Raw genomic sequence first — 26,596 nt, forward strand, 5'->3', positions numbered from 1 at the left:
CGCCCCGCTCAACCTTGTCTTCTTCTAAAGAGCTTGGCGCTGTCCTCAGAAGCTTTGGTCTTACTCAGCACCTGAGTGGCCCCACCAAGGGCAAAGGGCACACTCTGGACCTGCTAATGACAAAGCGGGTTAACATTTCAAATTACAGTGTGGTAAATGTTACTTTGTCTGATGGTTTCTGTATTTCTCCAGGTGCAATGAGTTTGCAGTCTTCTTTGCAAGACTCAGTTCAGAACATTAAAAATACCATTATTTGCAGATAACAAGCACGCAGCCAGCTAGACAACTGGAGTTAACCCATTTTGCATTTTTGGCTGACAAAACTGTCCAAGAGATCGCCACAAGTCTGAGTTCCACTACATGCTGCCTTTATGCATTGCCTACTAGATTTTTAAAGTCTACGGTGAGCAGTCTGTTGGCTCCAATCACTCAAAAAGTCAACATGTCGCTTGGATCTGGAATATTCCCAAGAGCCTTAAAACTGCGGTCATTAAGCCTCTCTTAAAGAAGAGCAGTCTTGACGCCACAGTGCTAAATAATTACCGGCCCATCTCAAACCTACTACTACTACTCAGTTGTCCATTATTTTATTTTTTTTATCTTTTATTATCAAAAACATCTTACAAGTATTTACATATATTTACATAATTGTACAGACAAACATCACACACAAGTGCAAGGGAATGGGATACACAAGGGCAGGGGGAGAAGAGACAAAAAATTACAGAAAATCAAACACACAATCATTCTTCAAACTTTCTTCAGTGATGGGGGGTGATGCCGTGGATGGGGGGGTGATGCCGGGGTCAGAAGATGATGTCCAGGTTTCCAGAGGGTATAAGGTGGATCAGGGTGTTGTGGGGGATGAGGTGGGTGATGAACCGGTGCTCTGCTGCCATGTGGAGGTGTCGGAGGTGTGCGGCCAAGAGTCCTTTGAAGATGGGCCAAGGTTCTGCTGTTTTATTGTCACGGAGATGGATGTTCCTGTTGAGATATAATGTATACCGGGCTATGGAGAGGGTTACAGTTGTCCATTCAGGCGTGCAAATTATTTACAATGACAGAAAATGCGCTGCTGTTACAAATTGGAATAAGAGATGGAAAAGTATCCCTACACACACAGATTAACTGCACTCTTTTCACTTTTTGATTCTCAGTTTGTTGGCAAGGATTGACTGACGTAGACCCATTTTGGATGAAAACCGTGTTTTGCGTTTGTGGAAATGAGCATCACGCAAGGATGTATGGGCTCTGTGGCGCAATGGATAGCGCATTGGACTTCTAGGCATTAGTTGCAAGGGCTTTCAAAGGTTGTGGGTTGAGTCCCACTAGAGTCGCTAATGGTGAGAGAACATTTTTGTTTTTTACAATGGAACGTCTGCGCGCTTTACTATCTGATAAAAGGCACTGCTGAACGAGGTTTATTGCCAAGTGTGCTTGAAAAAGTAAGCAAATACATCGGCATTATGTCAAATAACATTATCTTGCAATTTTTCCTCAATATCCAGATTAACTGCAGTATATTGAGTGCGCAATAAATTGGCGAGAGTCGATTGATTGAAAGACTTCCAGTTTTTTTTTATAGCTACATTGGTACAGGGGATTTAGCTCAAAGGTAGAAAGATTGATGCCCTCGCTCTCCATTAAACACAGTTGATTGGACAGGGGCTGAACTTTCGAATGTTGCTGGCTCGCTTTAAAAAAAAAAGATGTTGCGGCTTGTCGAGTCGCAAATATTTTTTGACTGGGCTGGATGTCTCTGTGGCGCAATTGGCCAGCGCGCTCGGCTGTTAACCGGGAGGTTGGTGGTTCGAGCCCACCCAGGGAAGACAAGCTATTTTGGAAGAGCTATCGCAGGCAAAATCCACGAGGTAACATTGTTTGCTGAATATCTACCTGAAACAGGTTGGAGTAACATTTTAGAGGCGCTGTGGCTTAGTTGGTCAAAGTGCCTGTCTAGTAAATCCCAGCAGTGCTTTCATGATAGCCTTTCAAGCAAATCAGTTGTTTACATGTACAGAAAAACATATCACCCGAAAGAGCTATTTTGCAATTAGAGATTGAACAGTATCCCTGAATAGACAGAGTAAATGCACTCTTTTCACTCCTTGTTTCTCAGTTTGATGGTAAGGAATGATTGATGTAGACCGTTTTCGGATGACTGTTTTCTTTTGTGAAAAAGGGGAATCAGACAAAAGTTCCAAAGGCATTCAAAGGCTGAGAGTTCGAGACCCACCAGAGTCACTGTTGTAACCCCTGTTATCTACATTGGTAAATAGGAAAGCCTGCTTGTGTTATTAACTGATGAAAGGAACTGCTAAACTTGGTTCAATTACCACAGAATCCCAGTGTGCTATAGGCTGGCCACTGCTTGGTAGGAGTTTCCCGTACGTGAGTGACTGTTCCTTCCTTCCTTCACGCCCCGCTCAACCTCGTCTTCTTCTAAAGAGCTTGGCGCTGTTCTCAGAAGCTTTGGTCTTACTCCGCACATGAGTGGCCCCACCAAGGGCAAAGGGCACACTCTGGACCTGCTAATGACAAAGCGGGTTAACATTTCAAATTACAGTGTGGTAAATGTTACTTTGTCTGATGGTTTCTGTATTTCTCCAGGTGCAATGAGTTTGCAGTCTTCTTTGCAAGACTCAGTTCAGAACATTAAAAATACCATTATTTGCAGATAACAAGCACGCAGCCAGCTAGACAACTGGAGTTAACCCATTTTGCATTTTTGGCTGACAAAACTGTCCAAGAGATCACCACAAGTCTGAGTTCCACTACATGCTGCCTTTATGCATTGTCTACCAGATTTTTAAAGTCTACGGTGAGCAGTCTGTTGGCTCCAATCACTCAAAAAGTCAACATGTCGCTTGGATCTGGAATATTCCCAAGAGCCTTAAAACTGCGGTCATTAAGCCTCTCTTAAAGAAGAGCAGTCTTGATGCCACAGTGCTAAATAATTACCGGCCCATCTCAAACCTACTACTACTACTCAGTTGTCCATTATTTTTTTTTTTTTTTATCTTTTATTATCAAAAACATCTTACAAGTATTTACATATATTTACATAATTGTACAGACAAACATCACACACAAGTGCAAGGGAATGGGATACACAGGGCAGGGGGAGAAGAGACAAAAAATTACAGAAAATCAAACACACAATCATTCTTCAAACTTTCTTCAGTGATGGGGGGTGATGCCGTGGATGGGGGGGTGATGCCGGGGTCAGAAGATGATGTCCAGGTTTCCAGGAGGTATAAGGTGGATCAGGGTGTTGTGGGGGATGAGGTGGGTGATGAACCGGTGCTCTGCTGCCATGTGGAGGTGTCGGAGGTGTGCGGCCAAGAGTCCTTTGAAGATGGGCCAAGGTTCTGCTGTTTTATTGTCACGGAGATGGATGTTCCTGTTGAGATATAATGTATACCGGGCTATGGAGAGGGTTACAGTTGTCCATTCAGGCGTGCAAATTATTTACAATGACAGAAAATGCGCTGCTGTTACAAATTGGAATAAGAGATGGAAAAGTATCCCTGCACACACAGATTAACTGCACTCTTTTCACTTTTTGATTCTCAGTTTGTTGGCAAGGAATGACTGACGTAGACCCATTTTGGATGAAAACCGTGTTTTGCGTTTGTGGAAATGAGCATCACGCAAGGATGTATGGGCTCTGTGGCGCAATGGATAGCGCATTGGACTTCTAGGCATTAGTTGCAAGGGCTTTCAAAGGTTGTGGTCTGAGTCCCACTAGAGTCGCTAATGGTGAGAGATCATTTTTGTTTTTTACAATGGAACGTCTGCGCGCTTTACTATCTGATAAAAGGCACTGCTGAACGAGGTTTATTGCCAAGTGTGCTTGAAAAAGTAAGCAAATACATCGGCATTATGTCAAATAACATTATCTTGCAATTTTTCCTCAATATCCAGATTAACTGCAGTATATTGAGTGCGCAATAAATTGGCGAGAGTCGATTGATTGAAAGACTTCCAGTTTATTTATAGCTACTTTGGTACAGGGGATTTAGCTCAAAGGTAGAAAGATTGATGCCCTCGCTCTCCATTAAACACAGTTGATTGGACAGGGGCTGAACTTTCGAATGTTGCTGGCTCGCTTTAAAAAAAAAAAGATGTTGCGGCTTGTCAAGTCGCAAATATTTTTTCGACTGGGCTGGATGTCTCTGTGGCGCAATTGGCCAGCGCGCTCGGCTGTTAACCGGGAGGTTGGTGGTTTGAGCCCACCCAGGGACGAGAAGCTATTTTGGAAGAGCTATCGCAGCCAAAATCCACGGGGTAACATTGTTTGCTGAATATCTACCTGAAACAGGTTGGAGTAACACTTTAGAGGCGCTGTGGCTTAGTTGGTCAAAGTGCCTGTCTAGCAAATCCCAGCAGTGCTTTCATGATAGCCTTTCAAGCAAATCAGTTGTTTACATGTACAGAAAAACATATCACCCGAAAGAGCTATTTTGCAATTAGAGATTGAACAGTATCCCTGAATAAACAGAGTAAATGCACTCTTTTCACTCCTTGTTTCTCAGTTTGATGGTAAGGAATGATTGATGTAGACCGTTTTCGGATGACTGTTTTCTTTTGTGAAAAAGGGGAATCAGACAAAAGTTGCAAAGGCATTCAAAGGCTGTGAGTTCGAGACCCACCAGAGTCACTGTTGTAACCCCTGTTATCTACATTGGTAAATAGGAAAGCCTGCTTGTGTTATTAACTGATGAAAGGAACTGCTAAACTTGGTTCAATTACCACAGAATCCCAGTGTGCTATAGGCTGGCCACTGCTTGGTAGGAGTTTCCCGTACGTGAGTGACTGTTCCTTCCTTCCTTCACGCCCCGCTCAACCTCGTCTTCTTCTAAAGAGCTTGGCGCTGTCCTCAGAAGCTTTGGTCTTACTCATCACCTGAGTGGCCCCACCAAGGGCAAAGGGCACACTCTGGACCTGCTAATGACAAAGCGGGTTAACATTTCAAATTACAGTGTGGTAAATGTTACTTTGTCTGATGGTTTCTGTATTTCTCCAGGTGCAATGAGTTTGCAGTCTTCTTTGCAAGACTCAGTTCAGAACATTAAAAATACCATTATTTGCAGATAACAAGCACGCAGCCAGCTAGACAACTGGAGTTAACCCATTTTGTATTTTTGGCTGACAAAACTGTCCAAGAGATCGCCACAAGTCTGAGTTCCACTACATGCTGCCTTTATGCATTGCCTACTAGATTTTTAAAGTCTACGGTGAGCAGTCTGTTGGCTCCAATCACTCAAAAAGTCAACATGTCGCTTGGATCTGGAATATTCCCAAGAGCCTTAAAACTGCGGTCATTAAGCCTCTCTTAAAGAAGAGCAGTCTTGATGCCACAGTGCTAAATAATTACCGGCCCATCTCAAACCTACTACTACTACTCAGTTGTCCATTATTTTATTTTTTTTATCTTTTATTATCAAAAACATCTTACAAGTATTTACATATATTTACATAATTGTACAGACAAACATCACACACAAGTGCAAGGGAATGGGATACACAAGGGCAGGGGGAGAAGACACAAAAAATTACAGAAAATCAAACACACAATCATTCTTCAAACTTTCTTCAGTGATGGGGGGTGATGCCGTGGATGGGGGGGTGACGCCGGGGTCAGAAGATGATGTCCAGGTTTCCAGAGGGTATAAGGTGGATCAGGGTGTTGTGGGGGATGAGGTGGGTGATGAACCGGTGCTCTGCTGCCATGTGGAGGTGTCGGAGGTGTGCGGCCAAGAGTCCTTTGAAGATGGGCCAAGGTTCTGCTGTTTTATTGTCACGGAGATGGATGTTCCTGTTGAGATATAATGTATACCGGGCTATGGAGAGGGTTACAGTTGTCCATTCAGGCGTGCAAATTATTTACAATGACAGAAAATGCGCTGCTGTTACAAATTGGAATAAGAGATGGAAAAGTATCCCTGCACACACAGATTAACTGCACTCTTTTCACTTTTTGATTCTCAGTTTGTTGGCAAGGATTGACTGACGTAGACCCATTTTGGATGAAAACCGTGTTTTGCGTTTGTGGAAATGAGCATCACGCAAGGATGTATGGGCTCTGTGGCGCAATGGATAGCGCATTGGACTTCTAGGCATTAGTTGCAAGGGCTTTCAAAGGTTGTGGGTTGAGTCCCACCAGAGTCGCTAATGGTGAGAGCTCAGAGGGCAAGAAGAAAGAGGAAAAACATGTCCGAAATGCCCTCTCAGCCTGTGGTTACCCCACTTGGGCTCTCAACAGAGTGAAGAGAACCATGAAGCAGGACAAAAGGGAAACTGAACAGAGAAGGAAGGGCGTTTCTATCCCTTATGTCTCTGGCCTGTCGGAAAAACTGCAGAGAATTTTTAGACAACACGAAGTCCAAGTTTATTTTAAACCAGGAAACACTTTAAGACAAAAACTGGTTCATCCTAAGGACAAGTTGCCGACTCAAAAACAGAGCAATGTAGTTTATTCGATCCAATGCAGTGAAGAAAGCTGTAAAGAACGGTACATAGGTGAGACAAAACAGCCTCTACACAAGAGGCTTTATCAGCACAGAAGAAATACAAGTTCAGGACCACAGAGCGCCGTGCATCTCCATCTTGAAGCCTCTAATCACTCGTTTGAAGACGGTGAGGTGAAGGTTTTAAGCAGGGAGAAAAGATGGTTTGAAAGAGGAGTCAAGGAAGCTATTTTTGTTAAAAAAGAAAAACCTTCTTTAAACAGAAATGGAGGGCTAAGATTTAATCTTCCTGTTATTTATAATGGGATACTGAACCCCTGGAAAGGTAGAGGACCAGGACCAGGACATTTAGATGCTAATCAGGTACTCAGGGTGGTTGAGCCAGGGTCTCACAAAGACAAAGAGGATTCTAATAGCCCATTAAAATTCTGAATAGGCTAGCTCGGTAGATACAGGGGGGGAGTTTCTGTTGAAACAAACAACTCTTTCTTACTTCAGGAAGGCTCCTCCCAATGGGCGGGTCTTACCACAGAACAGTATTAATATCGGAGTTCTCGATCTAAATTCTTTTATTGACAATGACTCTTGGATGAGAGTCGAAACGTCTATTTTTTCAAACTGAGTCCAGATGACTACAACTGAAGCTTTTTCTACAATGGTGAGAGAACATTTTTGTTTTTTACAATGGAACGTCTGCGCGCTTTACTATCTGATAAAAGGCACTGCTGAACGAGGTTTATTGCCAAGTGTGCTTGAAAAAGTAAGCAAATACATCGGCATTATGTCAAATAACATTATCTTGCAATTTTTCCTCAATATCCAGATTAACTGCAGTATATTGAGTGCGCAATAAATTGGCGAGAGTCGATTGATTGAAAGACTTCCAGTTTTTTTTATAGCTACATTGGTACAGGGGATTTAGCTCAACGGTAGAAAGATTGATGCCCTCGCTCTCCATTAAACACAGTTGATTGGACAGGGGCTGAACTTTCGAATGTTGCTGGCTCGCTTTCAAAAAAAAAAGATGTTGCGGCTTGTCGAGTCGCAAATATTTTATTGACTGGGCTTGATGTCTCTGTGGCGCAATTGGCCAGCGTGCTCGGCTGTTAACCGGGAGGTTGGTGATTTGAGCCCACCCAGGGGCGACAAGGTATTTTGGAAGAGCTATCGCAGGCAAAATCCACAAGGTAACATTGTTTGCTGAATATCTACCTGAAACAGGTTGGAGTAACATTTTAGAGGCGCTGTGGCTTAGTTGGTCAAAGTGCCTGTCTAGTAAATCCCAGCAGTGCCTTCATGATAGCCTTTCAAGCAAATCAGTTGTTTACATGTACAGAAAAACATATCACCTGAAAGAGCTATTTTGCAATTATAGATTGAACAGTATCCCTGAATAAACAGAGTAAATGCACTCTTTTCACTCCTTGTTTCTCAGTTTGATGGTAAGGAATGATTGATGTAGACCGTTTTCGGATGACTGTTTTGCTTTTGTGAAAAAGGGGAATCAGACAAAAGTTGCAAAGGCATTCAAAGGCTGTGAGTTCGAGACCCACCAGAGTCACTGTTGTAACCCCTGTTATCTACATTGGTAAATAGGAAAGCCTGCTTGTGTTATTAACTGATGAAAGGAACTGCTAAACTTGGTTCAATTACCACAGAATCCCAGTGTGCTATAGGCTGGCCACTGCTTGGTAGGAGTTTCCCGTACGTGAGTGACTGTTCCTTCCTTCCTTCACGCCCCGCTCAACCTCGTCTTCTTCTAAAGAGCTTGGCGCTGTCCTCAGAAGCTTTGGTCTTACTCAGCACCTGAGTGGCCCCACCAAGGGCAAAGGGCACACTCTGGACCTGCTAATGACAAAGCGGGTTAACATTTCAAATTACAGTGTGGTAAATGTTACTTTGTCTGATGGTTTCTGTATTTCTCCAGGTGCAATGAGTTTGCAGTCTTCTTTGCAAGACTCAGTTCAGAACATTAAAAATACCATTATTTGCAGATAACAAGCACGCAGCCAGCTAGACAACTGGAGTTAACCCATTTTGCATTTTTGGCTGACAAAACTGTCCAAGAGATCGCCACAAGTCTGAGTTCCACTACATGCTGCCTTTATGCATTGCCTACTAGATTTTTAAAGTCTACGGTGAGCAGTCTGTTGGCTCCAATCACTCAAAAAGTCAACATGTCGCTTGGATCTGGAATATTCCCAAGAGCCTTAAAACTGCGGTCATTAAGCCTCTCTTAAAGAAGAGCAGTCTTGATGCCACAGTGCTAAATAATTACCGGCCCATCTCAAACCTACTACTACTACTCAGTTGTCCATTATTTTATTTTTTTTATCTTTTATTATCAAAAACATCTTACAAGTATTTACATATATTTACATAATTGTACAGACAAACATCACACACAAGTGCAAGGGAATGGGATACACAAGGGCAGGGGGAGAAGAGACAAAAAATTACAGAAAATCAAACACACAATCATTCTTCAAACTTTCTTCAGTGATGGGGGGTGATGCCGTGGATGGGGGGGTGATGCCGGGGTCAGAAGATGATGTCCAGGTTTCCAGAGGGTATAAGGTGGATCAGGGTGTTGTGGGGGATGAGGTGGGTGATGAACCGGTGCTCTGCTGCCATGTGGAGGTGTCGGAGGTGTGCGGCCAAGAGTCCTTTGAAGATGGGCCAAGGTTCTGCTGTTTTATTGTCACGGAGATGGATGTTCCTGTTGAGATATAATGTATACCGGGCTATGGAGAGGGTTACAGTTGTCCATTCAGGCGTGCAAATTATTTACAATGACAGAAAATGCGCTGCTGTTACAAATTGGAATAAGAGATGGAAAAGTATCCCTGCACACACAGATTAACTGCACTCTTTTCACTTTTTGATTCTCAGTTTGTTGGCAAGGATTGACTGACGTAGACCCATTTTGGATGAAAACCGTGTTTTGCGTTTGTGGAAATGAGCATCACGCAAGGATGTATGGGCTCTGTGGCGCAATGGATAGCGCATTGGACTTCTAGGCATTAGTTGCAAGGGCTTTCAAAGGTTGTGGGTTGAGTCCCACTAGAGTCGCTAATGGTGAGAGAACATTTTTGTTTTTTACAATGGAACGTCTGCGCGCTTTACTATCTGATAAAAGGCACTGCTGAACGAGGTTTATTGCCAAGTGTGCTTGAAAAAGTAAGCAAATACATCGGCATTATGTCAAATAACATTATCTTGCAATTTTTCCTCAATATCCAGATTAACTGCAGTATATTGAGTGCGCAATAAATTGGCGAGAGTCGATTGATTGAAAGACTTCCAGTTTTTTTTTATAGCTACATTGGTACAGGGGATTTAGCTCAAAGGTAGAAAGATTGATGCCCTCGCTCTCCATTAAACACAGTTGATTGGACAGGGGCTGAACTTTCGAATGTTGCTGGCTCGCTTTAAAAAAAAAAGATGTTGCGGCTTGTCGAGTCGCAAATATTTTTTGACTGGGCTGGATGTCTCTGTGGCGCAATTGGCCAGCGCGCTCGGCTGTTAACCGGGAGGTTGGTGGTTCGAGCCCACCCAGGGACGACAAGCTATTTTGGAAGAGCTATCGCAGGCAAAATCCACGAGGTAACATTGTTTGCTGAATATCTACCTGAAACAGGTTGGAGTAACATTTTAGAGGCGCTGTGGCTTAGTTGGTCAAAGTGCCTGTCTAGTAAATCCCAGCAGTGCTTTCATGATAGCCTTTCAAGCAAATCAGTTGTTTACATGTACAGAAAAACATATCACCCGAAAGAGCTATTTTGCAATTAGAGATTGAACAGTATCCCTGAATAGACAGAGTAAATGCACTCTTTTCACTCCTTGTTTCTCAGTTTGATGGTAAGGAATGATTGATGTAGACCGTTTTCGGATGACTGTTTTCTTTTGTGAAAAAGGGGAATCAGACAAAAGTTCCAAAGGCATTCAAAGGCTGAGAGTTCGAGACCCACCAGAGTCACTGTTGTAACCCCTGTTATCTACATTGGTAAATAGGAAAGCCTGCTTGTGTTATTAACTGATGAAAGGAACTGCTAAACTTGGTTCAATTACCACAGAATCCCAGTGTGCTATAGGCTGGCCACTGCTTGGTAGGAGTTTCCCGTACGTGAGTGACTGTTCCTTCCTTCCTTCACGCCCCGCTCAACCTCGTCTTCTTCTAAAGAGCTTGGCGCTGTTCTCAGAAGCTTTGGTCTTACTCCGCACATGAGTGGCCCCACCAAGGGCAAAGGGCACACTCTGGACCTGCTAATGACAAAGCGGGTTAACATTTCAAATTACAGTGTGGTAAATGTTACTTTGTCTGATGGTTTCTGTATTTCTCCAGGTGCAATGAGTTTGCAGTCTTCTTTGCAAGACTCAGTTCAGAACATTAAAAATACCATTATTTGCAGATAACAAGCACGCAGCCAGCTAGACAACTGGAGTTAACCCATTTTGCATTTTTGGCTGACAAAACTGTCCAAGAGATCACCACAAGTCTGAGTTCCACTACATGCTGCCTTTATGCATTGTCTACCAGATTTTTAAAGTCTACGGTGAGCAGTCTGTTGGCTCCAATCACTCAAAAAGTCAACATGTCGCTTGGATCTGGAATATTCCCAAGAGCCTTAAAACTGCGGTCATTAAGCCTCTCTTAAAGAAGAGCAGTCTTGATGCCACAGTGCTAAATAATTACCGGCCCATCTCAAACCTACTACTACTACTCAGTTGTCCATTATTTTTTTTTTTTTTATCTTTTATTATCAAAAACATCTTACAAGTATTTACATATATTTACATAATTGTACAGACAAACATCACACACAAGTGCAAGGGAATGGGATACACAGGGCAGGGGGAGAAGAGACAAAAAATTACAGAAAATCAAACACACAATCATTCTTCAAACTTTCTTCAGTGATGGGGGGTGATGCCGTGGATGGGGGGGTGATGCCGGGGTCAGAAGATGATGTCCAGGTTTCCAGGAGGTATAAGGTGGATCAGGGTGTTGTGGGGGATGAGGTGGGTGATGAACCGGTGCTCTGCTGCCATGTGGAGGTGTCGGAGGTGTGCGGCCAAGAGTCCTTTGAAGATGGGCCAAGGTTCTGCTGTTTTATTGTCACAGAGATGGATGTTCCTGTTGAGATATAATGTATACCGGGCTATGGAGAGGGTTACAGTTGTCCATTCAGGCGTGCAAATTATTTACAATGACAGAAAATGCGCTGCTGTTACAAATTGGAATAAGAGATGGAAAAGTATCCCTGCACACACAGATTAACTGCACTCTTTTCACTTTTTGATTCTCAGTTTGTTGGCAAGGAATGACTGACGTAGACCCATTTTGGATGAAAACCGTGTTTTGCGTTTGTGGAAATGAGCATCACGCAAGGATGTATGGGCTCTGTGGCGCAATGGATAGCGCATTGGACTTCTAGGCATTAGTTGCAAGGGCTTTCAAAGGTTGTGGTCTGAGTCCCACTAGAGTCGCTAATGGTGAGAGATCATTTTTGTTTTTTACAATGGAACGTCTGCGCGCTTTACTATCTGATAAAAGGCACTGCTGAACGAGGTTTATTGCCAAGTGTGCTTGAAAAAGTAAGCAAATACATCGGCATTATGTCAAATAACATTATCTTGCAATTTTTCCTCAATATCCAGATTAACTGCAGTATATTGAGTGCGCAATAAATTGGCGAGAGTCGATTGATTGAAAGACTTCCAGTTTATTTATAGCTACTTTGGTACAGGGGATTTAGCTCAAAGGTAGAAAGATTGATGCCCTCGCTCTCCATTAAACACAGTTGATTGGACAGGGGCTGAACTTTCGAATGTTGCTGGCTCGCTTTAAAAAAAAAAAGATGTTGCGGCTTGTCAAGTCGCAAATATTTTTTCGACTGGGCTGGATGTCTCTGTGGCGCAATTGGCCAGCGCGCTCGGCTGTTAACCGGGAGGTTGGTGGTTTGAGCCCACCCAGGGACGAGAAGCTATTTTGGAAGAGCTATCGCAGCCAAAATCCACGGGGTAACATTGTTTGCTGAATATCTACCTGAAACAGGTTGGAGTAACACTTTAGAGGCGCTGTGGCTTAGTTGGTCAAAGTGCCTGTCTAGCAAATCCCAGCAGTGCTTTCATGATAGCCTTTCAAGCAAATCAGTTGTTTACATGTACAGAAAAACATATCACCCGAAAGAGCTATTTTGCAATTAGAGATTGAACAGTATCCCTGAATAAACAGAGTAAATGCACTCTTTTCACTCCTTGTTTCTCAGTTTGATGGTAAGGAATGATTGATGTAGACCGTTTTCGGATGACTGTTTTCTTTTGTGAAAAAGGGGAATCAGACAAAAGTTGCAAAGGCATTCAAAGGCTGTGAGTTCGAGACCCACCAGAGTCACTGTTGTAACCCCTGTTATCTACATTGGTAAATAGGAAAGCCTGCTTGTGTTATTAACTGATGAAAGGAACTGCTAAACTTGGTTCAATTACCACAGAATCCCAGTGTGCTATAGGCTGGCCACTGCTTGGTAGGAGTTTCCCGTACGTGAGTGACTGTTCCTTCCTTCCTTCACGCCCCGCTCAACCTCGTCTTCTTCTAAAGAGCTTGGCGCTGTCCTCAGAAGCTTTGGTCTTACTCATCACCTGAGTGGCCCCACCAAGGGCAAAGGGCACACTCTGGACCTGCTAATGACAAAGCGGGTTAACATTTCAAATTACAGTGTGGTAAATGTTACTTTGTCTGATGGTTTCTGTATTTCTCCAGGTGCAATGAGTTTGCAGTCTTCTTTGCAAGACTCAGTTCAGAACATTAAAAATACCATTATTTGCAGATAACAAGCACGCAGCCAGCTAGACAACTGGAGTTAACCCATTTTGCATTTTTGGCTGACAAAACTGTCCAAGAGATCACCACAAGTCTGAGTTCCACTACATGCTGCCTTTATGCATTGTCTACCAGATTTTTAAAGTCTACGGTGAGCAGTCTGTTGGCTCCAATCACTCAAAAAGTCAACATGTCGCTTGGATCTGGAATATTCCCAAGAGCCTTAAAACTGCGGTCATTAAGCCTCTCTTAAAGAAGAGCAGTCTTGATGCCACAGTGCTAAATAATTACCGGCCCATCTCAAACCTACTACTACTACTCAGTTGTCCATTATTTTTTTTTTTTTTATCTTTTATTATCAAAAACATCTTACAAGTATTTACATATATTTACATAATTGTACAGACAAACATCACACACAAGTGCAAGGGAATGGGATACACAGGGCAGGGGGAGAAGAGACAAAAAATTACAGAAAATCAAACACACAATCATTCTTCAAACTTTCTTCAGTGATGGGGGGTGATGCCGTGGATGGGGGGGTGATGCCGGGGTCAGAAGATGATGTCCAGGTTTCCAGGAGGTATAAGGTGGATCAGGGTGTTGTGGGGGATGAGGTGGGTGATGAACCGGTGCTCTGCTGCCATGTGGAGGTGTCGGAGGTGTGCGGCCAAGAGTCCTTTGAAGATGGGCCAAGGTTCTGCTGTTTTATTGTCACAGAGATGGATGTTCCTGTTGAGATATAATGTATACCGGGCTATGGAGAGGGTTACAGTTGTCCATTCAGGCGTGCAAATTATTTACAATGACAGAAAATGCGCTGCTGTTACAAATTGGAATAAGAGATGGAAAAGTATCCCTGCACACACAGATTAACTGCACTCTTTTCACTTTTTGATTCTCAGTTTGTTGGCAAGGAATGACTGACGTAGACCCATTTTGGATGAAAACCGTGTTTTGCGTTTGTGGAAATGAGCATCACGCAAGGATGTATGGGCTCTGTGGCGCAATGGATAGCGCATTGGACTTCTAGGCATTAGTTGCAAGGGCTTTCAAAGGTTGTGGTCTGAGTCCCACTAGAGTCGCTAATGGTGAGAGATCATTTTTGTTTTTTACAATGGAACGTCTGCGCGCTTTACTATCTGATAAAAGGCACTGCTGAACGAGGTTTATTGCCAAGTGTGCTTGAAAAAGTAAGCAAATACATCGGCATTATGTCAAATAACATTATCTTGCAATTTTTCCTCAATATCCAGATTAACTGCAGTATATTGAGTGCGCAATAAATTGGCGAGAGTCGATTGATTGAAAGACTTCCAGTTTATTTATAGCTACTTTGGTACAGGGGATTTAGCTCAAAGGTAGAAAGATTGATGCCCTCGCTCTCCATTAAACACAGTTGATTGGACAGGGGCTGAACTTTCGAATGTTGCTGGCTCGCTTTAAAAAAAAAAAGATGTTGCGGCTTGTCAAGTCGCAAATATTTTTTCGACTGGGCTGGATGTCTCTGTGGCGCAATTGGCCAGCGCGCTCGGCTGTTAACCGGGAGGTTGGTGGTTTGAGCCCACCCAGGGACGAGAAGCTATTTTGGAAGAGCTATCGCAGCCAAAATCCACGGGGTAACATTGTTTGCTGAATATCTACCTGAAACAGGTTGGAGTAACACTTTAGAGGCGCTGTGGCTTAGTTGGTCAAAGTGCCTGTCTAGCAAATCCCAGCAGTGCTTTCATGATAGCCTTTCAAGCAAATCAGTTGTTTACATGTACAGAAAAACATATCACCCGAAAGAGCTATTTTGCAATTAGAGATTGAACAGTATCCCTGAATAAACAGAGTAAATGCACTCTTTTCACTCCTTGTTTCTCAGTTTGATGGTAAGGAATGATTGATGTAGACCGTTTTCGGATGACTGTTTTCTTTTGTGAAAAAGGGGAATCAGACAAAAGTTGCAAAGGCATTCAAAGGCTGTGAGTTCGAGACCCACCAGAGTCACTGTTGTAACCCCTGTTATCTACATTGGTAAATAGGAAAGCCTGCTTGTGTTATTAACTGATGAAAGGAACTGCTAAACTTGGTTCAATTACCACAGAATCCCAGTGTGCTATAGGCTGGCCACTGCTTGGTAGGAGTTTCCCGTACGTGAGTGACTGTTCCTTCCTTCCTTCACGCCCCGCTCAACCTCGTCTTCTTCTAAAGAGCTTGGCGCTGTCCTCAGAAGCTTTGGTCTTACTCATCACCTGAGTGGCCCCACCAAGGGCAAAGGGCACACTCTGGACCTGCTAATGACAAAGCGGGTTAACATTTCAAATTACAGTGTGGTAAATGTTACTTTGTCTGATGGTTTCTGTATTTCTCCAGGTGCAATGAGTTTGCAGTCTTCTTTGCAAGACTCAGTTCAGAACATTAAAAATACCATTATTTGCAGATAACAAGCACGCAGCCAGCTAGACAACTGGAGTTAACCCATTTTGTATTTTTGGCTGACAAAACTGTCCAAGAGATCGCCACAAGTCTGAGTTCCACTACATGCTGCCTTTATGCATTGCCTACTAGATTTTTAAAGTCTACGGTGAGCAGTCTGTTGGCTCCAATCACTCAAAAAGTCAACATGTCGCTTGGATCTGGAATATTCCCAAGAGCCTTAAAACTGCGGTCATTAAGCCTCTCTTAAAGAAGAGCAGTCTTGATGCCACAGTGCTAAATAATTACCGGCCCATCTCAAACCTACTACTACTACTCAGTTGTCCATTATTTTATTTTTTTTATCTTTTATTATCAAAAACATCTTACAAGTATTTACATATATTTACATAATTGTACAGACAAACATCACACACAAGTGCAAGGGAATGGGATACACAAGGGCAGGGGGAGAAGACACAAAAAATTACAGAAAATCAAACACACAATCATTCTTCAAACTTTCTTCAGTGATGGGGGGTGATGCCGTGGATGGGGGGGTGACGCCGGGGTCAGAAGATGATGTCCAGGTTTCCAGAGGGTATAAGGTGGATCAGGGTGTTGTGGGGGATGAGGTGGGTGATGAACCGGTGCTCTGCTGCCATGTGGAGGTGTCGGAGGTGTGCGGCCAAGAGTCCTTTGAAGATGGGCCAAGGTTCTGCTGTTTTATTGTCACGGAGATGGATGTTCCTGTTGAGATATAATGTATACCGGGCTATGGAGAGGGTTACAGTTGTCCATTCAGGCGTGCAAATTATTTACAATGACAGAAAATGCGCTGCTGTTACAAATTGGAATAAGAGATGGAAAAGTATCCCTGCACACACAGATTAACTGCACTCTTTTCACTTTTTGATTCTCAGTTTGTTGGCAAGGATTGACTGACGTAGACCCATTTTGGATGAAAACCGTGTTTTGCGTTTGTGGAAATGAGCATCACGCAAGGATGTATGGGCTCTGTGGCGCAATGGATAGCGCATTGGACTTCTAGGCATTAGTTGCAAGGGCTTTCAAAGGTTGTGGGTTGAGTCCCACTAGAGTCGCTAATGGTGAGAGAACATTTTTGTTTTTTACAATGGAACGTCTGCGCGCTTTACTATCTGATAAAAGGCACTGCTGAACGAGGTTTATTGCCAAGTGTGCTTGAAAAAGTAAGCAAATACATCGGCATTATGTCAAATAACATTATCTTGCAATTTTTCCTCAATATCCAGATTAACTGCAGTATATTGAGTGCGCAATAAATTGGCGAGAGTCGATTGATTGAAAGACTTCCAGTTTTTTTTATAGCTACATTGGTACAGGGGATTTAGCTCAAAGGTAGAAAGATTGATGCCCTCGCTCTCCATTAAACACAGTTGATTGGACAGGGGCTGAACTTTCGAATGTTGCTGGCTCGCTTTAAAAAAAAAAAGATGTTGCGGCTTGTCAAGTCGCAAATATTTTTTCGACTGGGCTGGATGTCTCTGTGGCGCAATTGGCCAGCGCGCTGGGCTGTTAACTGGGAGGTTGGTGGTTTGAGCCCACCCAGGGACGAGAAGCTATTTTGGAAGAGCTATCGCAGCCAAAATCCACGGGGTAACATTGTTTGCTGAATATCTACCTGAAACAGGTTGGAGTAACACTTTAGAGGCGCTGTGGCTTAGTTGGTCAAAGTGCCTGTCTAGCAAATCCCAGCAGTGCTTTCATGATAGCCTTTCAAGCAAATCAGTTGTTTACATGTACAGAAAAACATATCACCCGAAAGAGCTATTTTGCAATTAGAGATTGAACAGTATCCCTGAATAAACAGAGTAAATGCACTCTTTTCACTCCTTGTTTCTCAGTTTGATGGTAAGGAATGATTGATGTAGACCGTTTTCGGATGACTGTTTTCTTTTGTGAAAAAGGGGAATCAGACAAAAGTTGCAAAGGCATTCAAAGGCTGTGAGTTCGAGACCCACCAGAGTCACTGTTGTAACCCCTGTTATCTACATTGGTAAATAGGAAAGCCTGCTTGTGTTATTAACTGATGAAAGGAACTGCTAAACTTGGTTCAATTACCACAGAATCCCAGTGTGCTATAGGCTGGCCACTGCTTGGTAGGAGTTTCCCGTACGTGAGTGACTGTTCCTTCCTTCCTTCACGCCCCGCTCAACCTCGTCTTCTTCTAAAGAGCTTGGCGCTGTCCTCAGAAGCTTTGGTCTTACTCCGCACCTGAGTGGCCCCACCAAGGGCAAAGGGCACACTCTGGACCTGCTAATGACAAAGCGGGTTAACATTTCAAATTACAGTGTGGTAAATGTTACTTTGTCTGATGGTTTCTGTATTTCTCCAGGTGCAATGAGTTTGCAGTCTTCTTTGCAAGACTCAGTTCAGAACATTAAAAATACCATTATTTGCAGATAACAAGCACGCAGCCAGCTAGACAACTGGAGTTAACCCATTTTGCATTTTTGGCTGACAAAACTGTCCAAGAGATCACCACAAGTCTGAGTTCCACTACATGCTGCCTTTATGCATTGTCTACCAGATTTTTAAAGTCTACGGTGAGCAGTCTGTTGGCTCCAATCACTCAAAAAGTCAACATGTCGCTTGGATCTGGAATATTCCCAAGAGCCTTAAAACTGCGGTCATTAAGCCTCTCTTAAAGAAGAGCAGTCTTGATGCCACAGTGCTAAATAATTACCGGCCCATCTCAAACCTACTACTACTACTCAGTTGTCCATTATTTTATTTTTTTTATCTTTTATTATCAAAAACATCTTACAAGTATTTACATATATTTACATAATTGTACAGACAAACATCACACACAAGTGCAAGGGAATGGGATACACAAGGGCAGGGGGAGAAGAGACAAAAAATTACAGAAAATCAAACACACAATCGTTCTTCAAACTTTCTTCAGTGATGGGGGGTGATGCCGTGGATGGGGGGGTGATGCCGGGGTCAGAAGATGATGTCCAGGTTTCCAGAGGGTATAAGGTGGATCAGGGTGTTGTGGGGGATGAGGTGGGTGATGAACCGGTGCTCTGCTGCCATGTGGAGGTGTCGGAGGTGTGCGGCCAAGAGTCCTTTGAAGATGGGCCAAGGTTCTGCTGTTTTATTGTCACGGAGATGGATGTTCCTGTTGAGATATAATGTATACCGGGCTATGGAGAGGGTTACAGTTGTCCATTCAGGCGTGCAAATTATTTACAATGACAGAAAATGCGCTGCTGTTACAAATTGGAATAAGAGATGGAAAAGTATCCCTGCACACACAGATTAACTGCACTCTTTTCACTTTTTGATTCTCAGTTTGTTGGCAAGGAATGACTGACGTAGACCCATTTTGGATGAAAACCGTGTTTTGCGTTTGTGGAAATGAGCATCACGCAAGGATGTATGGGCTCTGTGGCGCAATGGATAGCGCATTGGACTTCTAGGCATTAGTTGCAAGGGCTTTCAAAGGTTGTGGGTTGAGTCCCACTAGAGTCGCTAATGGTGAGAGAACATTTTTGTTTTTTACAATGGAACGTCTGCGCGCTTTACTATCTGATAAAAGGCACTGCTGAACGAGGTTTATTGCCAAGTGTGCTTGAAAAAGTAAGCAAATACATCGGCATTATGTCAAATAATATTATCTTGCAATTTTTCCTCAATATCCAGATTAACTGCAGTATATTGAGTGCGCAATAAATTGGCGAGAGTCGATTTATTGAAAGACTTCCAGTTTTTTTTATAGCTACATTGGTACAGGGGATTTAGCTCAAAGGTAGAAAGATTGATGCCCTCGCTCTCCATTAAACACAGTTGATTGGACAGGGGCTGAACTTTCGAATGTTGCTGGCTCGCTTTAAAAAAAAAAAGATGTTGCGGCTTGTCAAGTCGCAAATATTTTTTCGACTGGGCTGGATGACTCTGTGGCGCAATTGGCCAGCGCGCTCGGCTGTTAACCGGGAGGTTGGTGGTTTGAGCCCACCCAGGGACGAGAAGCTATTTTGGAAGAGCTATCGCAGCCAAAATCCACGGGGTAACATTGTTTGCTGAATATCTACCTGAAACAGGTTGGAGTAACACTTTAGAGGCGCTGTGGCTTAGTTGGTCAAAGTGCCTGTCTAGCAAATCCCAGCAGTGCTTTCATGATAGCCTTTCAAGCAAATCAGTTGTTTACATGTACAGAAAAACATATCACCCGAAAGAGCTATTTTGCAATTAGAGATTGAACAGTATCCCTGAATAAACAGAGTAAATGCACTCTTTTCACTCCTTGTTTCTCAGTTTGATGGTAAGGAATGATTGATGTAGACCGTTTTCGGATGACTGTTTTCTTTTGTGAAAAAGGGGAATCAGACAAAAGTTGCAAAGGCATTCAAAGGCTGTGAGTTCGAGACCCACCAGAGTCACTGTTGTAACCCCTGTTATCTACATTGGTAAATAGGAAAGCCTGCTTGTGTTATTAACTGATGAAAGGAACTGCTAAACTTGGTTCAATTATCACAGAATCCCAGTGTGCTATAGGCTGGCCACTGCTTGGTAGGAGTTTCCCGTACGTGAGTGACTGTTCCTTCCTTCCTTCACGCCCCGCTCAACCTCGTCTTCTTCTAAAGAGCTTGGCGCTGTCCTCAGAAGCTTTGGTCTTACTCCGCACCTGAGTGGCCCCACCAAGGGCAAAGGGCACACTCTGGACCTGCTAATGACAAAGCGGGTTAACATTTCAAATTACAGTGTGGTAAATGTTACTTTGTCTGATGGTTTCTGTATTTCTCCAGGTGCAATGAGTTTGCAGTCTTCTTTGCAAGACTCAGTTCAGAACATTAAAAATACCATTATTTGCAGATAACAAGCACGCAGCCAGCTAGACAACTGGAGTTAACCCATTTTGCATTTTTGGCTGACAAAACTGTCCAAGAGATCACCACAAGTCTGAGTTCCACTACATGCTGCCTTTATGCATTGTCTACCAGATTTTTAAAGTCTACGGTGAGCAGTCTGTTGGCTCCAATCACTCAAAAAGTCAACATGTCGCTTGGATCTGGAATATTCCCAAGAGCCTTAAAACTGCGGTCATTAAGCCTCTCTTAAAGAAGAGCAGTCTTGATGCCACAGTGCTAAATAATTACCGGCCCATCTCAAACCTACTACTACTACTCAGTTGTCCATTATTTTATTTTTTTTATCTTTTATTATCAAAAACATCTTACAAGTATTTACATATATTTACATAATTGTACAGACAAACATCACACACAAGTGCAAGGGAATGGGATACACAAGGGCAGGGGGAGAAGAGACAAAAAATTACAGAAAATCAAACACACAATCATTCTTCAAACTTTCTTCAGTGATGGGGGGTGATGCCGTGGATGGGGGGGTGATGCCGGGGTCAGAAGATGATGTCCAGGTTTCCAGAGGGTATAAGGTGGATCAGGGTGTTGTGGGGGATGAGGTGGGTGATGAACCGGTGCTCTGCTGCCATGTGGAGGTGTCGGAGGTGTGCGGCCAAGAGTCCTTTGAAGATGGGCCAAGGTTCTGCTGTTTTATTGTCACGGAGATGGATGTTCCTGTTGAGATATAATGTATACCGGGCTATGGAGAGGGTTACAGTTGTCCATTCAGGCGTGCAAATTATTTACAATGACAGAAAATGCGCTGCTGTTACAAATTGGAATAAGAGATGGAAAAGTATCCCTGCACACACAGATTAACTGCACTCTTTTCACTTTTTGATTCTCAGTTTGTTGGCAAGGAATGACTGACGTAGACCCATTTTGGATGAAAACCGTGTTTTGCGTTTGTGGAAATGAGCATCACGCAAGGATGTATGGGCTCTGTGGCGCAATGGATAGCGCATTGGACTTCTAGGCATTAGTTGCAAGGGCTTTCAAAGGTTGTGGGTTGAGTCCCACTAGAGTCGCTAATGGTGAGAGAACATTTTTGTTTTTTACAATGGAACGTCTGCGCGCTTTACTATCTGATAAAAGGCACTGCTGAACGAGGTTTATTGCCAAGTGTGCTTGAAAAAGTAAGCAAATACATCGGCATTATGTCAAATAACATTATCTTGCAATTTTTCCTCAATATCCAGATTAACTGCAGTATATTGAGTGCGCAATAAATTGGCGAGAGTCGATTGATTGAAAGACTTCCAGTTTTTTTTATAGCTACATTGGTACAGGGGATTTAGCTCAAAGGTAGAAAGATTGATGCCCTCGCTCTCCATTAAACACAGTTGATTGGACAGGGGCTGAACTTTCGAATGTTGCTGGCTCGCTTTAAAAAAAAAAAGATGTTGCGGCTTGTCAAGTCGCAAATATTTTTTTGACTGGGCTGGATGTCTCTGTGGCGCAATTGGCCAGCGCGCTCGGCTGTTAACCGGGAGGTTGGTGGTTCGAGCCCACCCAGGGACGACAAGCTATTTTGGAAGAGCTATCGCAGGCAAAATCCACGAGGTAACATTGTTTGCTGAATATCTACCTGAAACAGGTTGGAGTAACATTTTAGAGGCGCTGTGGCTTAGTTGGTCAAAGTGCCTGTCTAGTAAATCCCAGCAGTGCCTTCATGATAGCCTTTCAAGCAAATCAGTTGTTTACATGTACAGAAAAACATATCACCTGAAAGAGCTATTTTGCAATTATAGATTGAACAGTATCCCTGAATAAACAGAGTAAATGCACTCTTTTCACTCCTTGTTTCTCAGTTTGATGGTAAGGAATGATTGATGTAGACCGTTTTCGGATGACTGTTTTGCTTTTGTGAAAAAGGGGAATCAGACAAAAGTTGCAAAGGCATTCAAAGGCTGTGAGTTCGAGACCCACCAGAGTCACTGTTGTAACCCCTGTTATCTACATTGGTAAATAGGAAAGCCTGCTTGTGTTATTAACTGATGAAAGGAACTGCTAAACTTGGTTCAATTACCACAGAATCCCAGTGTGCTATATGCTGGCCACTGCTTGGTAGGAGTTTCCCGTACGTGAGTGACTGTTCCTTCCTTCCTTCACGCCCCGCTCAACCTCGTCTTCTTCTAAAGAGCTTGGCGCTGTCCTCAGAAGCTTTGGTCTTACTCAGCACCTGAGTGGCCCCACCAAGGGCAAAGGGCACACTCTGGACCTGCTAATGACAAAGCGGGTTAACATTTCAAATTACAGTGTGGTAAATGTTACTTTGTCTGATGGTTTCTGTATTTCTCCAGGTGCAATGAGTTTGCAGTCTTCTTTGCAAGACTCAGTTCAGAACATTAAAAATACCATTATTTGCAGATAACAAGCACGCAGCCAGCTAGACAACTGGAGTTAACCCATTTTGCATTTTTGGCTGACAAAACTGTCCAAGAGATCACCACAAGTCTGAGTTCCACTACATGCTGCCTTTATGCATTGCCTACTAGATTTTTAAAGTCTACGGTGAGCAGTCTGTTGGCTCCACTCACTCAAAAAGTCAACATGTTGCTTCGATCTGGAATATTCCCAAGAGCCTTAAAACTGCGGTCATTAAGCCTCTCTTAAAGAAGAGCAGTCTTGATGCCACAGTGCTAAATAATTACCGGCCCATTTCAAACCTACTACTACTACTCAGTTGTCCATTATTTTAATTTTTTTTTTATCTTTTATTATCAAAAACATCTTACAAGTATTTACATATATTTACATAATTGTACAGACAAACATCACACACAAGTGCAAGGGAATGGGATACACAAGGGCAGGGGGAGAAGAGACAAAAAATTACAGAAAATCAAACACACCATCATTCTCCAAACTTTCTTCAGTGATGGGGGTTGATGCCGTGGTTGGGGGAGGTGATGCCGGGGTCAGAAGATGATGTCCAGGTTTCCAGAGGGTATAAGGTGGATCAGGGTGTTGTGGGGGACGAGGTGGGTGATGAACCGGTGCTCTGCTGCCATGTGGAGGTGTCGGAGGTGTGCGGCCAAGAGTCCTTTGAAGATGGGCCAAGGTTCTGCTGTTTTATTGTCACGGAGATGGATGTTCCTGTTGAGATATAATGTATACCGGGCTATGGAGAGGGTTACAGTTGTCCATTCAGGCGTGCAAATTATTTACAATGACAGAAAATGCGCTGCTGTTACAAATTGGAATAAGAGATGGAAAAGTATCCCTGCACACACAGATTAACTGCACTCTTTTCACTTTTTGATTCTCAGTTTGTTGGCAAGGAATGACTGACGTAGACCCATTTTGGATGAAAACCGTGTTTTGCGTTTGTGGAAATGAGCATCACGCAAGGATGTATGGGCTCTGTGGCGCAATGGATAGCGCATTGGACTTCTAGGCATTAGTTGCAAGGGCTTTCAAAGGTTGTGGGTTGAGTCCCACTAGAGTCGCTAATGGTGAGAGAACATTTTTGTTTTTTACAATGGAACGTCTGCGCGCTTTACTATCTGATAAAAGGCACTGCTGAACGAGGTTTATTGCCAAGTGTGCTTGAAAAAGTAAGCAAATACATCGGCATTATGTCAAATAACATTATCTTGCAATTTTTCCTCAATATCCAGATTAACTGCAGTATATTGAGTGCGCAATAAATTGGCGAGAGTCGATTGATTGAAAGACTTCCAGTTTTTTTTATAGCTACATTGGTACAGGGGATTTAGCTCAAAGGTAGAAAGATTGATGCCCTCGCTCTCCATTAAACACAGTTGATTGGACAGGGGCTGAACTTTCGAATGTTGCTGGCTCGCTTTAAAAAAAAAAAGATGTTGCGGCTTGTCAAGTCGCAAATATTTTTTCGACTGGGCTGGATGTCTCTGTGGCGCAATTGGCCAGCGCGCTGGGCTGTTAACTGGGAGGTTGGTGGTTTGAGCCCACCCAGGGACGAGAAGCTATTTTGGAAGAGCTATCGCAGCCAAAATCCACGGGGTAACATTGTTTGCTGAATATCTACCTGAAACAGGTTGGAGTAACACTTTAGAGGCGCTGTGGCTTAGTTGGTCAAAGTGCCTGTCTAGCAAATCCCAGCAGTGCTTTCATGATAGCCTTTCAAGCAAATCAGTTGTTTACATGTACAGAAAAACATATCACCCGAAAGAGCTATTTTGCAATTAGAGATTGAACAGTATCCCTGAATAAACAGAGTAAATGCACTCTTTTCACTCCTTGTTTCTCAGTTTGATGGTAAGGAATGATTGATGTAGACCGTTTTCGGATGACTGTTTTCTTTTGTGAAAAAGGGGAATCAGACAAAAGTTGCAAAGGCATTCAAAGGCTGTGAGTTCGAGACCCACCAGAGTCACTGTTGTAACCCCTGTTATCTACATTGGTAAATAGGAAAGCCTGCTTGTGTTATTAACTGATGAAAGGAACTGCTAAACTTGGTTCAATTACCACAGAATCCCAGTGTGCTATAGGCTGGCCACTGCTTGGTAGGAGTTTCCCGTACGTGAGTGACTGTTCCTTCCTTCCTTCACGCCCCGCTCAACCTCGTCTTCTTCTAAAGAGCTTGGCGCTGTCCTCAGAAGCTTTGGTCTTACTCCGCACCTGAGTGGCCCCACCAAGGGCAAAGGGCACACTCTGGACCTGCTAATGACAAAGCGGGTTAACATTTCAAATTACAGTGTGGTAAATGTTACTTTGTCTGATGGTTTCTGTATTTCTCCAGGTGCAATGAGTTTGCAGTCTTCTTTGCAAGACTCAGTTCAGAACATTAAAAATACCATTATTTGCAGATAACAAGCACGCAGCCAGCTAGACAACTGGAGTTAACCCATTTTGCATTTTTGGCTGACAAAACTGTCCAAGAGATCACCACAAGTCTGAGTTCCACTACATGCTGCCTTTATGCATTGTCTACCAGATTTTTAAAGTCTACGGTGAGCAGTCTGTTGGCTCCAATCACTCAAAAAGTCAACATGTCGCTTGGATCTGGAATATTCCCAAGAGCCTTAAAACTGCGGTCATTAAGCCTCTCTTAAAGAAGAGCAGTCTTGATGCCACAGTGCTAAATAATTACCGGCCCATCTCAAACCTACTACTACTACTCAGTTGTCCATTATTTTATTTTTTTTATCTTTTATTATCAAAAACATCTTACAAGTATTTACATATATTTACATAATTGTACAGACAAACATCACACACAAGTGCAAGGGAATGGGATACACAAGGGCAGGGGGAGAAGAGACAAAAAATTACAGAAAATCAAACACACAATCGTTCTTCAAACTTTCTTCAGTGATGGGGGGTGATGCCGTGGATGGGGGGGTGATGCCGGGGTCAGAAGATGATGTCCAGGTTTCCAGAGGGTATAAGGTGGATCAGGGTGTTGTGGGGGATGAGGTGGGTGATGAACCGGTGCTCTGCTGCCATGTGGAGGTGTCGGAGGTGTGCGGCCAAGAGTCCTTTGAAGATGGGCCAAGGTTCTGCTGTTTTATTGTCACGGAGATGGATGTTCCTGTTGAGATATAATGTATACCGGGCTATGGAGAGGGTTACAGTTGTCCATTCAGGCGTGCAAATTATTTACAATGACAGAAAATGCGCTGCTGTTACAAATTGGAATAAGAGATGGAAAAGTATCCCTGCACACACAGATTAACTGCACTCTTTTCACTTTTTGATTCTCAGTTTGTTGGCAAGGAATGACTGACGTAGACCCATTTTGGATGAAAACCGTGTTTTGCGTTTGTGGAAATGAGCATCACGCAAGGATGTATGGGCTCTGTGGCGCAATGGATAGCGCATTGGACTTCTAGGCATTAGTTGCAAGGGCTTTCAAAGGTTGTGGGTTGAGTCCCACTAGAGTCGCTAATGGTGAGAGAACATTTTTGTTTTTTACAATGGAACGTCTGCGCGCTTTACTATCTGATAAAAGGCACTGCTGAACGAGGTTTATTGCCAAGTGTGCTTGAAAAAGTAAGCAA

General features: G+C 43.2%; 2 non-coding genes across 2 annotated transcripts; both read left to right on the forward strand.

The window, feature by feature from the left end:
* Nucleotides 1-9,963: 9,963 nt before the first annotated feature.
* On the forward strand, nt 9,964-10,037 carry trnan-guu (transfer RNA asparagine (anticodon GUU)). The gene has a single exon. It is a non-coding gene; the product is annotated as a tRNA-Asn (tRNA).
* Nucleotides 10,038-22,056: 12,019 nt separating this feature from the next.
* On the forward strand, nt 22,057-22,130 carry trnan-guu (transfer RNA asparagine (anticodon GUU)). The gene has a single exon. It is a non-coding gene; the product is annotated as a tRNA-Asn (tRNA).
* Nucleotides 22,131-26,596: the final 4,466 nt, after the last annotated feature.

Source organism: Eucyclogobius newberryi, unplaced genomic scaffold (genome assembly GCF_026437365.1).
Source record: "Eucyclogobius newberryi isolate DKJ021-1_F unplaced genomic scaffold, fEucNew1.0.hap1 SCAF_41, whole genome shotgun sequence".
NCBI lineage: Eukaryota > Metazoa > Chordata > Actinopteri > Gobiiformes > Gobiidae > Eucyclogobius > Eucyclogobius newberryi.